The 14,684-nt window shown below is 40.5% G+C and overlaps 1 long non-coding RNA gene across 4 annotated transcripts in view; it reads left to right on the top strand.

Annotated features, from left to right (window-relative positions):
• LOC148400486 (uncharacterized) overlaps window positions 1–14,684 on the top strand; it is a 205,558-nt gene that overhangs the window by 140,610 nt on the left and 50,264 nt on the right. The window contains exon 5 of one of the 4 annotated variants that reach the window (XR_015857522.1): window positions 12,490–13,010. The exons of 2 other annotated variants lie outside the window; for them this stretch is intronic. This is a non-coding gene — a long non-coding RNA (uncharacterized LOC148400486). Of the gene's footprint in view, window positions 1–6,779; window positions 7,752–12,489; window positions 13,011–14,684 lie in introns of those variants that run through there. One more of the 4 variants, XR_015857521.1, reaches the window with a different exon arrangement.

Raw genomic sequence — 14,684 nt, 5'->3', positions numbered from 1 at the left:
CGAGTGGCATTGGGGAAATGAAACTTTACATACCATTTAGCTCTTTCTCCTATACGTTGAAGGTAACCTCGTCATTATGCCGCAGGCCACAGCCGGACATATTTTGTTATTTATCTTCCAATTCACCTCTCAACCTTCACGGTAGTTTTGATTTGTGTTGTTTAGGTAGATGTATTATGTCATCGATGGGAGCATTTTGTTGACAGGCTATGTCCAATCTATCCGCTGTGTCACATTGACAGTTATCTAATTGACATTAGAATTTTAACCGAAGTATTTTTTTTGTTATATGCATTTTTTCATTTTCACACTCCCTTCACTCATCTGCAAACTGGGCCAAATGGGAAAAGTGAAATTATAATTGCATCACATAAATTATTCCGTATAAATCCAGCGTTATGCGATGAACTATGAGAACAGTATTTAGAAGGTAGCAGCAGAGTGAGAAGTAAATATTAAAACCAATTGTTTTTTCAACATTATTGTTTATGATATTGACCAGGCAGTTAACGAGGTTCCCTTTTTGTATGTAGCATGTAATTTGTGGAATTTTCTTTTCGTGCATCCAATTATGAGTCACCGTTTCAAACGGTAACATGAAACTTTTCCCCGAAGATATCTTCTCATTACCTGCTGTGTTCCATGAGCCACCCTGTCATCTCATCAGATGGAAAAAGAAGTGTCGGCATCACCATAAATAACACCGCCCCTCCCTCACTTCTTGTATTTTTAACCTGGCAGTCTTAGTGTGCCTTCTGCAGTTCCCCATTTGGAGATGATTTACTGCCTTATATATCATTTAAGAATCAATTTAAATGAACTCCCCTTATGTTCAAGCAGGAGAAAGCGGGCTTAGTGGATTTATTGCTCTTCTGTGGCGGATGGCATCTTATTGCAAGAAGAAAATTGGACTTGATGCATTTGTAAATGTGATAAATATTTGCCTTGGGGTCTTTTGTGAGGGTCTGTTGAAAACTCTGGCTGGGTTCAAAGTAGTCCGAATACATTCATCCATTCATTTATTATAGTGCTTGTCCTCATTAGAGTTGCCGTTAGGGTCACGGGAACCTCTCGACTGTGAGGCAGGCAGACATGCTACCCATTATTCCACTCTGCTTCCATTCCATTCCATTCCACTCTTAATACAATACTCTCAAGTTGAATGCAAAGAATCAAATATTTATGTGAGACTTTTTAATGCATTTTGTCATATACACACCAGCAACACATTTGGTCAGCTTATGTGAGGATCAAAATGTCTCCTTTCCTCATGATGTAATTCACCAGCAGGGTGACACATATAAATAAGAAGAGGAATAATAATTAAAAAAACATTGCCGTTGTAACGGCTGAATTTTTGATACAGCTCTACTATAGATTTAACGAATGAGCAGTTAAGTGTTCACTGGGGGCATATTGTACTTCTGTTCAATTACTAAAATGACAGCATCTGTTGAAAGTGTGCAACAGTGATAGTTGCACAACTATTATGTCCCCACTTTCTATCCCTGAACTGAGTTTTAAATCTTTTGCATGTCATTTTCCATAAAATTTTAGCATTAAGCTAGCAGGCTATTTCTAATACAACATTTTTCTCTTTGTTTTATATTTAGTTTGGTATCAAACAGATTGACACCTCTTTTTTGATGAATTATTTACTTTGCTGAAAATGATTATTGTCAAATGAGTCGGTTTAGGTTCACTTATTTCTCAAATTTGTCCTCGCAAGTCAAAGCAAAAAGTTTTAATGAAACCCGACAGCCTGACTGAATAAAGATCACATTGCTTTCAATTTCATGCTGTCCTGGGTAATTATCTGAAACTTTGTCGTAAAAGTATATTGCGTGCTTTAGTATTTCTGACACAACATCTCTGGGTGTATTGGAAGAGTTGACAACTATAAAAAGGAAAATGGTTCTGCTGTAGGGCAGTCATGGTTGACAGAGTGAGACCATCTGTGTCCTTGCTACTGAAAGGGGACATGATGCTGAGGAAGGAGTGATGAAGGGATGGAGCCAATAAAGACTTGCACAACTGTTGGTGGTCACAGCTCACTGCGTACATTCCCACCTGGTTGCCTGTGGGCCTGACCTGTGTAGGAGCTCTGTCTACCTCCATAAGTCGGCAAACACTTCTGGAAAATACCCCCTCCCCCGTAAATGCAGACAGGTGTGCAGACTTAGTCAACAAGATTTGAACACAGCACTTTCACGCACTTGTGCACACGTCTACATACTGTATGAATGCATTTTGCCACCTCCTGGGAAGCAGATTTGACAGACACATATGGTGGGTCACCAATGGCGCAGGTGCTTCTGGCTGCTCACACTGTAAAAACCCAGCCTGTTCCCATAAAATCTTCTAAGTCTCTGACAGTACGCATTTGGGCTTCAACTATTGGTCAACAAACGATGTCATGCTTGCAATTTGTTTTGAGGATCCATCTGGAAAAGAGCTGACAGAACATGTTTGGAACAGCTTGATTGTATACCAATTATGGGTCAAACCTCTGATATCCTCCCCGTCAAAAAAAAAACCTTCAAAACTATAATTATAAATCTGCTACCAAGTCACCGCATCCATTTTCATCTTTGAGATACTTTTTGGTTCACTCAGACCTCCGCATATGGACCATGGTGTATGGGTTTTACTGTGAATTTTGAATATTTTTCAATGACAACAAAGGCATTCTATTCTATTCATTTCAAATCATCTTTGTTCATTTAAATGGAATGCCATTAGTTCAATCCAGAAATTCAAAAATGTAATCAGAAATACAACATCCTACAATATTGTATTTTATAAAAACAAAGAAATATCATATTTAAATAGAATGGATAGATTTTTTGCTTCAATTTGATGGACATTGCGCTGCTCCTTTTGATTTTGGGCTTAATAATACAGACATGCAAATTGAGACATGAGACAAGTAACAGTTACTCAGTAAGGTCCTGTAATCGTCATTCTTTGTAGAGCATAAAGAAAATATGCCTGTTAGTACTGTTAAATCAAAGATCTGCATTTGTTGCTCCACTATTTGTTTTCAAATATCTGTTCTTTAAAGGGCTATTAAATCAGAATGCAGATGCTTTTTCCCCCCCAGCCACCTGGTGGTATTTTGCATTGTTAGTATGAATCAAAACCGACTCATCTAAATCAAATATATGCAGTTATTTGAGATACTTCTATTTGTTTTCATATTGTGAAATGGCCTTACTCCAGCTTACCTCTCTGAGCCCCTCTGGCTGGTTGCCTATTATGATGTGAGGAGTGGAAATCTCCACAAAGCGTATCACTTTACCATGGTTATCTTTGCAGCACATGGCAGATGGCTCAGCCATGTCTCACCGTATGATCAATAGCTATATGTCTCCCAGTTAAATGAAAAGAAAAAAACTCAATCTTGTGCTAATACGACTTAGGTATCACTCATATTCATCACCATGTGAGATGAGAAAAAAAAGGAGGTCGGCTGGCAGCAGACGAGTATGAACATAGTGAGTGAGTCGCACATAACCGGCTGGCGATTGCAAAAAAGGCGAATGGGAATTTTTGACGTTAGCGAAGTCATATGCTGCTTTTGGATTAGCAAGGACCTGCTGTCTCGCTGTGTTGTACAACATCCAAAGGTGTTTGATGGAGTTTTTTACAAGTTTGTCTAGATTAAAGTCATCCAAGAATACATTTGAGCCTTGCGTTGTTTAATGGGGCACGGTCATACTGGAACACACAAAACAAAAGCTTTCCAAAACTCAATAACATTTGACTGAGGAAAATATGTGTCACCATTTAATTACCGATTATGAATTAATTAATCGTGCGCTAATTGTGTATTGACTGAATAAAACCATTTCCTGTTTGCATAGCTGAATTTATGTGATGGTGCTTTCGTTCAAATGTGATTGCAATTAATCCATCCATCCAACTAAATTTGAGATTGGCTTTTAGTGATGTCACTATTGCCGTCCTATCGTTTACACTCTTCTACCACTTTTTTTTGGGGGGGGGGGGGTGTACACAGAGTCAAAGCGCACAAACGGCCTATTGCACCATTTACCTGAACTGTGATAACAGGATGTGGTGATGACAGTCTTCCTGCTTCATATGAATGCATTCTGCATTTCATGTCACTTAAGATATTGTCTTCTCTTTACATAATCTGTTGAGATTGGTCCTTTTCTTTTAGGGAGGGTGCCAGAAAAAGCATGCAGAGTTAGTCATTGAATGTTCTCAACTCTCCTGAGATGTGGTAGAGAGAGAGAAAGAAAAGAAACTGAAAATATTTTGTAGCTCCTGGGTGGCAGGAAAAGAATGAGGGAAGTGCTCCTCATTTCCTCATCATTTCCCACAAAGCAAGGTATTAAAGAAACACCTGTGGTTTGAGCTATATGAGAGATCCCAAGCTGCCCCTGCTCTTCTTTTTCTCTCTGTCTCCTATCATTGGCTTCCTCATCCTCCATTTTACCACGACTGCCACTCCCTCCCTTCCACCCCTGCTGCTGCATATCTTTCTGGCCTGGGGCATAATCTCCTCGCCTGACAAAAAATGAAAGGAAGAGATGCTGACATGTAATAAAGCCCGGCTGATACTGTTTGGGGCTAATGCTGGCTGCGGCTGCCGACTGAGTCTGGCTTCTTTCTTGCTTTTCCGGAGCACAATGGAGAAGGAGAGATGCCGAGTATTTGCATTCGACACAAATGAAATTAATGATGAACGGATGCCGGGAAATGAGATGTGGACTGAAAAAAGGTAAAAAATACAATGTGGGGGAAAACAGGCATGGATTGGGTGTTCTCCCGAGAAAGCAAGCGACTGTACTTTGTCACCAGGGGAACACGTAGCTTTTAGCACTCTAGCCTGAGGTGAAAAAAAATTGTGCTCGCTCCATCTTCCCCTTTCTTTCTTCATCTTTCCTGCAGGTTGCATCTTTGTCTCCCTCCAAGCACTTTGTTTTGCTTTGGTTCTGCATTGACACACCTTTTATTCGCTCTCTGGCAGGTCTGAATTGAAATAAATGCATTCCTTCTGCCTTTTCATGCTACTGCAGATGACATAAGCTTTTTTCTTTCCAGAACAGTCAGGCCTGTCATTGAAACATATTACACCCCGTTTTTTTTTCTTACCCCTCGCACAGGTGGTGTCATATTTCAAGGCAGTGGATGAAAAATGAGGAGCATTTCTTGACAAGCATTTCTTTTCTTCCCCAGACCTTATCAGCTTGTAAAGTTTCCTATTTATAAAGAGTTAGGCGACAAACCTGTTTGGTGACTAGGTATAGTTGTGATTTGGCAGTGTACAGAGAAAGGCCAAAAAGACACACTAAGGAAACAGCTGTGAGGAATAGACTTTATTTTCCACCCACCTGCCCAGCGTCGCTACCTAGGTACAAACATCCCTGGAAGCTCATGATCCCCGCCTAGATTGTCTCTAACGCCGCCTCTTTTATGTCCTTCGGTCTCAGGAAATGAGCACCTGAGCTGCCATTCCTCCCCCTCTTTTAGCAACAAACATAACCCACTCCTTGAGCTCCCTCCTGCTGCTCCAGATTACAGCTCATTAGTAGGAGCGGCAGAACCAAAGCCCACACCATGCCTCCCCTCTGATTCCCACATAGTTTCCTGTGATTCCTGAGCAGCACAACATCAGACATGGTGGAACTGCTTGTTGTGAAGTGTGGGTAAAGGACAGCAGCAGATTGCTTGTCATCTTCCTGAGAAACATGAACAATAGCATAAGGTTGGTCAGAAATATCACAGTTCGGTTTATATGTAGAGCACATTTCATGTACAAAACTATTCAAAGTGCTTTCCATCAAACATGTGAAGAACAAGAACAAAAAAAATCATTAGAAATATGATTTAAAATAATATTAGTAGAATTGCACCTGCGCTTCGACTATAAATGATTATATTAAGGTCAACAAGGTCATGGGCATGTTCCAGACTGTTTTTTTCCCCCCACATAATGGGCAACAGTTAGTGAGCTGGCATGGCAGTTGAGCTTTGTACACTCCACTGGTACTTCTGCCTCACTCTCTTTTGTTGGTTGGAATAAAACGTGCAAAGAGCACTTTTCTCAAACTGTCAGCTGCACCAGGCAATGCGTGGTAATTGCCATTGAGAGGCTTTGTGTTTTACATTCATTATCTTTTTTTCCTTCCTTCCTTCCTGCTTCAGACCATGGGAATTCAAGCCTATCTCTCCTCGCCCATCTTCTTGCAAAAGTCTTTATTTTTTTTCCATTGTTGCAAGATACAGTGCCAGATGCGAAGAGTGAATGCTGGTTGGAACTCAGTTCTTGTTTTGTTATTTCTAAGGAAAAAAAAAAAGTCATTAGAAGGCTTGTTTATCTGTGCACAGAAGTGTTTCACTGTAGTGTCATGGATCATTTTGGATCAGAAGTAAGGCAAGATTGAGTAAGCACTCATGTGTGAGGTTTGTCATTTCATTGTGATTAATTCCTTCGCCGCTCTTTTGTGTTCAGACATTAATGCCCCCAATCATAATAGTGTCACCGGTTTGATTTTAAACTGCAACGCAGTCAGCCAGAATAGCAATTGCGATGCAAGAGAATATGACAAAAAGAAGGAATCAAACAGTTTACATCCTCTACCTCAGCTTAAGGGCTTCACATACGGCTGGAGGATTTCATCAAATCTATCCTCCGAGGCTTTGGCAGACTAAACAAGACAGCGTGATAGCAGTGTTGTGGGCTGTGGGGAGCAACAACAAAAAAAGCTAAAACGCAGTCAGTCATCCTGCCGTCCTGCTTCCAACAGTGCTTGGAGTCACGCCGCTGCACAGTTGCCGCGATCGGCTGCCTTTCACCTCTGACCCTACAGTCATCTTGATGAGGGGAGCATCTGACAGCTCGTCACCTGGAGTCATTCTGCTCCCATGGACACTCAAGCATGAAGATTACAATAACCCAGATGCTGAGAGACCAGATGTCTTCAGACTTCAAAACTGACCAAGTTTTCAATACTGACACTGATTGTCTGAAATGTACACGCAGCCGCAGCTTGGAAATATACCGCCTGTATGTGCTCCATGACTCACTCTCAATTGGTTTTGCTTTGTCTTTTCTCTTTTGTTCCGCTCTCCCCTCAGGCTTGACTCAACATCATACAACTTTAGTTCATTTGACCTCAGTCTACCTATTGCTTTTCAACCAAATCAAAACTTAGTTGAAAAAAGTGTGGAATTAAGCCTTTATATAACCATTAATAATGACTATATCATACCACTTGCTGCTGCTGGTTTTTTAGACAAAATAATTGTCACTTATGTGCAACAATCAGGATGAAATAGCAATGATAAGCACACTTTTTGTTTCAAATAAATACAATAGATTGTGGTATAAAGCTGTTTGTGTCATTCACACATACACAATATGAGCCAGATGATATGATCAGAGGTTTTGGAACACCCACATTTTCAAGCAGTTGAAGTCCAACTCAGCAGCTTGAAATGGTAGAAAAATTACTTCAGTGGGAAACTACCAGGGGTAAATACAACAACAATAAAAAATGATGAAGTATTCTGAAAATGAAGTACAATATACACTGAACACCATTGAGCTGGTTTGGGCTGAACTGGACATAAGAGTGAAGGCAAAGCAACCTGTCACATTTTGCAACTGTCCTACAAAGGACTTTCTGAATATTTGATTTCTGTTTTAGACTGCCACAACTGTGTTCAGCTCTTAAGTTTCTCTACTAACTTTTTCAAACAATTTTCATGAAACTTTGAGTAGGAATGCATCATGAGCCCAGAAGGAAATCACTAAATTTTGTTGCAAATCTAGCGCCAAGCTTTTAAACTAATGACGTTTGAGTACAAATCGTGTACGTCTTGGAAAAACTCAATATAGGGGCCTTGACATGTCCCATCACAAAAGATCCCATCGCCATTTGTCAAAGTGCCCGCTCTGTCCAAAAACAGGGGGTCTGATGTGGAGGTGTGATGGCTGACTGTCAAGAACAATGCGTGTGCGCACACAAAAACGTCACACTCTATATTCTCTTGAAAGAGATGGATTCACTCCCCATTGGAGTCCTCACAAAGATTGAGTGACAGTCAGTCGGCAAGGTGAGAGGCAATCACACAGTGGACAGATCAATTAGTTATTTCCACAGGAGGAGAATGGTGGGAAAACACAATTTCATCAGTAAATGATTTGTATTCTCTGCCCTTTTTAATCTCTCTTGGTTCTTGGGGGTTTGCATGTTTATCTTAGCTCTCCATTTGCTCTTGTGAAAGAAGAGCAAAGATGTTTCTCCTTGGATGAGCCTGTCTTGAGAATTAACTGGGCAAACCAGACCAGTGGCACAGACCTGCCAGTTCGGTGCCCACTCTCTCTCAGCTTACCAAGCCTCGTGGTGCTGTTTCAACGCCAACCCACGCATTCATTTAAACCCGCGCAAACACTACTGACACCCACTGCCGCACTCTATTGTTTCAACTTTTGTTACTTTGATAATTTGGAGATTATTGTTGCAGAGCTTGGCATGCATCCTTAGAATTGAGTCATATCTCTGACCTCACAAATGTTCTTCTGGAAGAATGGACAGAGAATTCCCACCCCAACATTTTGTAAGTTTTCGGAGAAGAGTGGAGTCTGTTTCATCGACAATCCTCCCATTTGATATTTTCACTTCCTGAAGGCCACGTGTTAAGATACTTTTCTCAGTTTTTTCATAGATTGGTTGTTATCTTTTTGCTCCAAATTAATCTACTTTTGAAGCTGTTTTATGATCATGTGATCCCATCGTGTATTTCTTTGTCCTCTATCAGCAAATTTCAATTTAGGGTTTGGGAGGGATCGGACACTTCAAATAGATGCCTGTGACTTGTGAGGCTGTTACAAGAGCACTTCTAACTTTATCCTAGTTTGTGGGATAAAAGCCGACATCTCCTCAGCGAAGACTGCATCTTGGAGGAGATATAGAAAGAGATGAGAGTCGGTGATAAAGGGGAGTGAGAAAAGGACTAAATGGCGTAGGAGAATTGACCCATCCCATCTGTATGTGTGGTACTTGCCATCAGACAAGCAGTGAACCTTTAGTAGACTACAGTTGGTTTAATTTCAAATTCAGCTTGTATCTCAACTGAGTAAGCTCATGTGCAATGTAAAAAAAAAAAAATACAATCTTAACATGCTGGCCAGACACATCTATGATTCCTGCGTCCTCATACGGCTTCAGACATTATGGGGAGTGTGCAACAAGGAGCGAATACTTCCTGTATGCTATCAAAGTATTTGGTATTATATTCTCATTATTATTATTATTATTATTATTATTATTGTTGTTGTTGTTGTAGCTATTTGATGGAAAGCACTTTGTTACAGATGCGGTCCTTGATAAAGGCTCAAGGAATTGAGATGTTCTGCATGTATGTCACGTGTTATTTTTTGTAGTGCTCAACGGTCTTAGTATTGGACATTCCCTGAAGATGCGGGACCGTGTCCGAGTCTCAGTTAGACGATCCCTCTCTTCTCTGTCCTCTACACCCACTTAGCAAGTCGACAAACACCAGATCGAGAGAATTCCACTATGTTTGTTTACAGGTTAAATACTGTAGAGACTTGACAAAAAACATAAATTGAGCTTGCATTTTTCTTCTCGCCATCAGTTCCCCAAGCCTGGCCTAGCTTTCATTATTCTACCTTCCAGTCTGCAGTCTTCTTCCATTTGCTGACAGGTCCACCTGGTGCATATGCGGGTGGCCAAACTTTTATCTAGCATGACAGTGGGCCTAGGGGCTGTTTGGACCAAATCCACTCACAAGCTATGAGGTGACAGCCCTGTCTTTGACAGACTAAAGCTCTGCTCATTTGAGAGCTTTGGACAGTGGGTCACTCTGGAACGATGGCCTCCCTCGCATACAATCTGTTAATTACTATGTCTGTGCTTTGCAGCTAATCAGTGACCCACCAGGGAGTCAGCTAGGTTGTGTCCATGTCTAAGCATCCGGCTTGTTGTTGTTATCACACAAATCTGCATACAGATTTATTCTATTTTTTTTTTCTTCTATTGTTCTAAGATTTACTTGTTAGCTTGAATGTGTTGTTTTAATGGTTATTTTGGAATTGGGTTGAAGTTGTGGATGTATCTTCAGTTTTTGCTTCAACAGTCCACTTTATCGTAGCCCAGTAAGGCAACAACCAACCAGAAGATTTCGAGGATTCATCAGTCCAGCATGTCACAGGAATTATTTCTTCAGCTTGTCTAAATGAATCCTATTTTTAGACTCACATTAACTTCTTGAGTTTTGCACTAAGAGATATTTGCCACCAAGGCTACCACCGCCGTCTCAACAGGGTCAATTGTCCCAAAAAATAGCCAAACACCAAAATGTGCGGAGAGCTACAAAAAGGTAGCCTGTAGTCGCTTCAATATATCTGAAGAATCGCAATGAGAAAAGCAAACAGGCTTTATTACATATCTGCAAAAAAGTATCGTCAAACTATTATCATTAACAAAGCTTCATGTTGTTTTGCACAAGTAACCCAACACACACATTTTAATATAGCTCCTACTGACAGGCAATAAAGTGGAGTAGCCAATTGAATTAAAACCTACTGGAATAGGTTGTTGTTGTGCCACTGAAATGAGCCAGAGCCTTTTTTAATCAGTTCTTCTATTTTTGCAAATGTACGAGGGGCCAGAAGTAAGCGACCAGAAGTAACAGACACTTTCACGTTTGTTATCCAGGTAGAGACGAAAGCACTGGAATTAGAGTTTAATCATATAAAGAAAGTAAAGGGTGGAGCAGGGAACACTGAGTGAGGGAAGGGAATGGATGTATGGTGGGGAAAATTAATTTTCATTGTGGCTCTGCAGCTGGTGATGAATGACAGACAGAAAGCTCTCAGCTGGAGGAGAAAGAGGAGGAGGGCTAATGGAATTGTACTGAATCAGTCTTGAGATTCACGAGGAGAAAACACAAGGTTGCTATTACTCTTTCTCAATGTCATGCCTTGTTAAAGACATGAGCTCTCCCCCTGGCTTCATCGCAAAAATCCGTTAACAGCGTACACGCTCTATTGTTCATTTATTGACTGAGATGATCGATTTGGCTTCGATTACTTCTGAGGAAAAGGTAAATGAAAAGATATTTCTTCTGTTTCTGAACTTCATTTCCAGCCCAAGAATGTTGTTTGGCAACTGGTGTTACCAGTAGAGTTTTTCTGTGTTCCTCAGTAATGACATATTTTGCAGATACATCGCAGGCAAGTGAGTGAAGGTCCTGAAAAGGTTTTTTTTTTCATGTGTGTGTTGAATCAGTTTGGGGTGCAATTCTGATGATGTTCAGCAGAGCATGCAGTCAGCCAAGATGAGAACCTTCATACATTACTTTCTGTTGGCTGCCCTTCGTTGTATCATTCATCTGGATCACAGCTCAACTTGGCTTCCACTCGCTTTGCTTCCTCCTTGTATTTACTGTATTCCCTGAAGGAATTATGCGCAGCTAAATCAAACCAAACTGGCCCAGCACATAAAGTCATCTGATATAGTAGCATTGATTACTCCCTTCACATTTTAACTATACTTGCTTGCTCTAGCTCCTTCGTTCTGAGTGTCCAATAAAAGACAGATGGGGCCACTGTCTGATTCGCCAACGGTGACATACATCTAAAACCACCTCAGTTTTCAGTAATGAGTATGTCCATTACTTTTGTGGTGACGATGAGTCTCCCATTGAGTAAAGAGTCAAGTCATAAGTAGTAAACAATCTGATTACTGATTACTTTTTAAAGGTAACTGGCAATACCGGTCATTAATCTGGATGATTAATGCCAACCCAGCTGCATCTTCACACAAGGACAGAAGCACAAGAGGAAGAAAAATGAGTTTACCTTGAACTTTAAACTGAAAGCAGACAGAAAAGTATTTCATCTGGCATTTTCATATGAGAGATGGAAATTATAATTATGAAGTTAAACCCCCCGCCAGACTACATTTTCCTTTTCCACTCTGCACCTCTAACCTCATCAGAGTATATTATACAGTATATATTATACAGTATATATTATATCCCCTCCCATCATGTATGACTCCACCACTAGAGTGGAGCTACGGCTTTATTTATAAAGCCACTTAACCATTGTGACTGGGCTCTTAAGAAATGTGACCAGAATATTTTGAAGTACTGCTGTACTGAATTGGTGTGAGTTAACGAAATAGAAGGGTTATGTATTGACATAATTTTTCCTCGGGAATTTGGTAATTTTGACGAATTTTTGTTGAAGCTGAACATTTCTTTGTAAACTGTCAATAACTGTATTGATTATTGTCTCCTTTTCAAGATAGAACTTTTAACTCACTGATTTATTTTCCCTGTGTGTTCCTTGGTTCCAACCAAGCATATCCATGTGTCAGCTAGTTAATTGACTTGCTTTTTCTCGCTTTTTGCCTTGAATGAAAGGCATGCACAGTCTCAAAGTCTCAGAATGTGTTTGTTCTTTTTCTTTCTTCCTTTCAGTTTATACAAAGCTCCTCCTCTCACTGTGTACGTGGAGCCAGATTGCCCTTCACTTGACGTTATCAAGTTACTCTATCAAAGACGTGTATCACCACCACCCCCATGCTAGGACAACAGCACCAAACGATTAAAGACTCCTTTTTATTTTATCCAATTCTTCATCCTACATGTTTACGCAACAACTGGCTCACAAACATCTGCAAGAAGTACTCTCATTTTCTGTCCCTGTAGACTGCTCATAGTACTCTATTATGCCCCATTGTGTTTCCACAGTCACGTTGTATCGCTCAACAACAGGATAACCTTGAGAACCCTCCAGTCACACTGTTCACTCACACTAAAAGAAACCTCTGGGAATTCTCCTTCATTGCTGTGCCTCAGCAGCCATATGGACCAAACTCCACGGACCGATCCTCCAACACTGAGGAGCTTTATGAGCATAAACGACAGAACGACAGTCGTTTTCTGGGACTTATAAGATCTCTCTAGTCATCCATTTAATATAACTGTTTTTGCTCCAACTGTCTCCTGCTTGCTCGGAAACTCTTTTTTCTTTCCTTCTCCAGAAGTGCGCTGAGTCGGGTCGCGACACTGGCAGAGCGAGCATCTGCCAGTGAGCAGAGGGCCAGTGAAAAAACATTTCCTGTTTGTCTCTCAGCCCCAGAACATATTCTTCCTGCTAATTAACCTGCACTCGCCTTCTTACTGTGCATATTTTGCGGGGTGGTGGTAGGAGGTGTGCAGCAGGTGGGAGAAGAAAGACAATCTGAGCTCTGCCTCTTTAGCATTTTTAACAGGATTTCTCTCATTTTCTGATAGCGCCCCCATGCTCATATAAATGTGTGCGTCTCAGTCGTCAGCAGTTCTTAGTTCGTGCCCATCTGTCCTGCTCGCAGTTATCAGATAACATTTGACATGGTGATCTTCTCTCTGACAGCATAATGCAGTAGTGCACAGCATGTCTGCATCACCGTTCTGAGTTTTAGCGTCGTATCTTATGTGGGAATGTGTGAGTGTGAATGGTATGTCGTCTATGTGCGCCCTGCGATTGGCTGGAGACCGGATCAGGGTGTCAAATAAATCAGGTGTGTTGCAGCAGGGAGATATATAACTCATGTAGGACACCGCATCCCGAGGAATGGAAATGGTGACCCCCGGTCTATAATATGTGCCCTAGGATTAGCTGGTGACCAAGATGGAACTCACCGGCAGCAGCTCCTTGTCTTGAGCTGCAAAGAAGAAAGTCTTACAAGGGAGTATCAAAATGCATGTAATTCATTGTTTATTCTTTCCAAATACTGTAATCCACTCACAGCCACAAGCCAAAAAGGGAGGCCCAAATGTTTTACAAACCCTAGTTTGCATCAATTATTCATGTTTATCGGCACAGTAGGGCAGAATGTGTGTGTGGGGTTTTTTTTGTTCTTATGAAAGTTTTAAGTCTCTTTGAAACAGACTTTTTTGGAAAATTATGTCCAGGGTTACGACTTTTCCAAAATTCAGAGGTTGCTTACAGACCAATATATAGGCCGCCACTACATATTTCAAAACTGGCAGTTGAAAACAGACCATGCATGCATATGTTTTTGTCTGGGGAGATGAAAATGTGATTCAATTTTTTTTTTTTTTTTTTTTTTTTTTGTGATTCAGTTAATTATTTTTTTTTCAGTGAGCTCACTTGTATCTCCAAACACTTGTATATCAAATCAGCATTCTCCTTTGATATGAATATCAAATTATTATTATATTATTAATATATATGCAATTAATCCGTTCCAGTACTCTTAACGAAACACTAGTTCATTTTCCCAAACGTATTTTTTCAGAGGAAAATTTCATTCCATAGTTGTGCACTGTATGAAAACACAGTAATAACATTTGCTCTCCACATAACCTGCAAACAGAAGAGAGCACAAAATGATGTTATTGTCCTTCCATTTTCTTCTTCTGTGGGCTCCAAGTTGGTTGATGGCAAAAAAAAAAAAAAAAAAAAAGATTATTGACGCATTCATGCCATAAACGGATAAACGGATCCATTGCAAGGAAAACAATAGGAATTGGCAGTGTATGGATTTTGTGGTTTACTGGTGCCGTCCAGCAGAAATACTCTCATCTCGATTTTTTTTTTGCTCATAGCTCAAGACAAAAAAATCAGCAAAGGCATAAATTGTATATTGAAAAATGCAAATCATTAT

Source organism: Syngnathus floridae, chromosome 3, assembly GCF_059516105.1.
Source record: "Syngnathus floridae isolate MCC-2025c chromosome 3, RoL_Sflo_1.0, whole genome shotgun sequence".
Classification (NCBI taxonomy): Eukaryota; Metazoa; Chordata; class Actinopteri; order Syngnathiformes; family Syngnathidae; genus Syngnathus; species Syngnathus floridae.
This window is presented reverse-complemented; position numbering and strand designations above follow the sequence as displayed.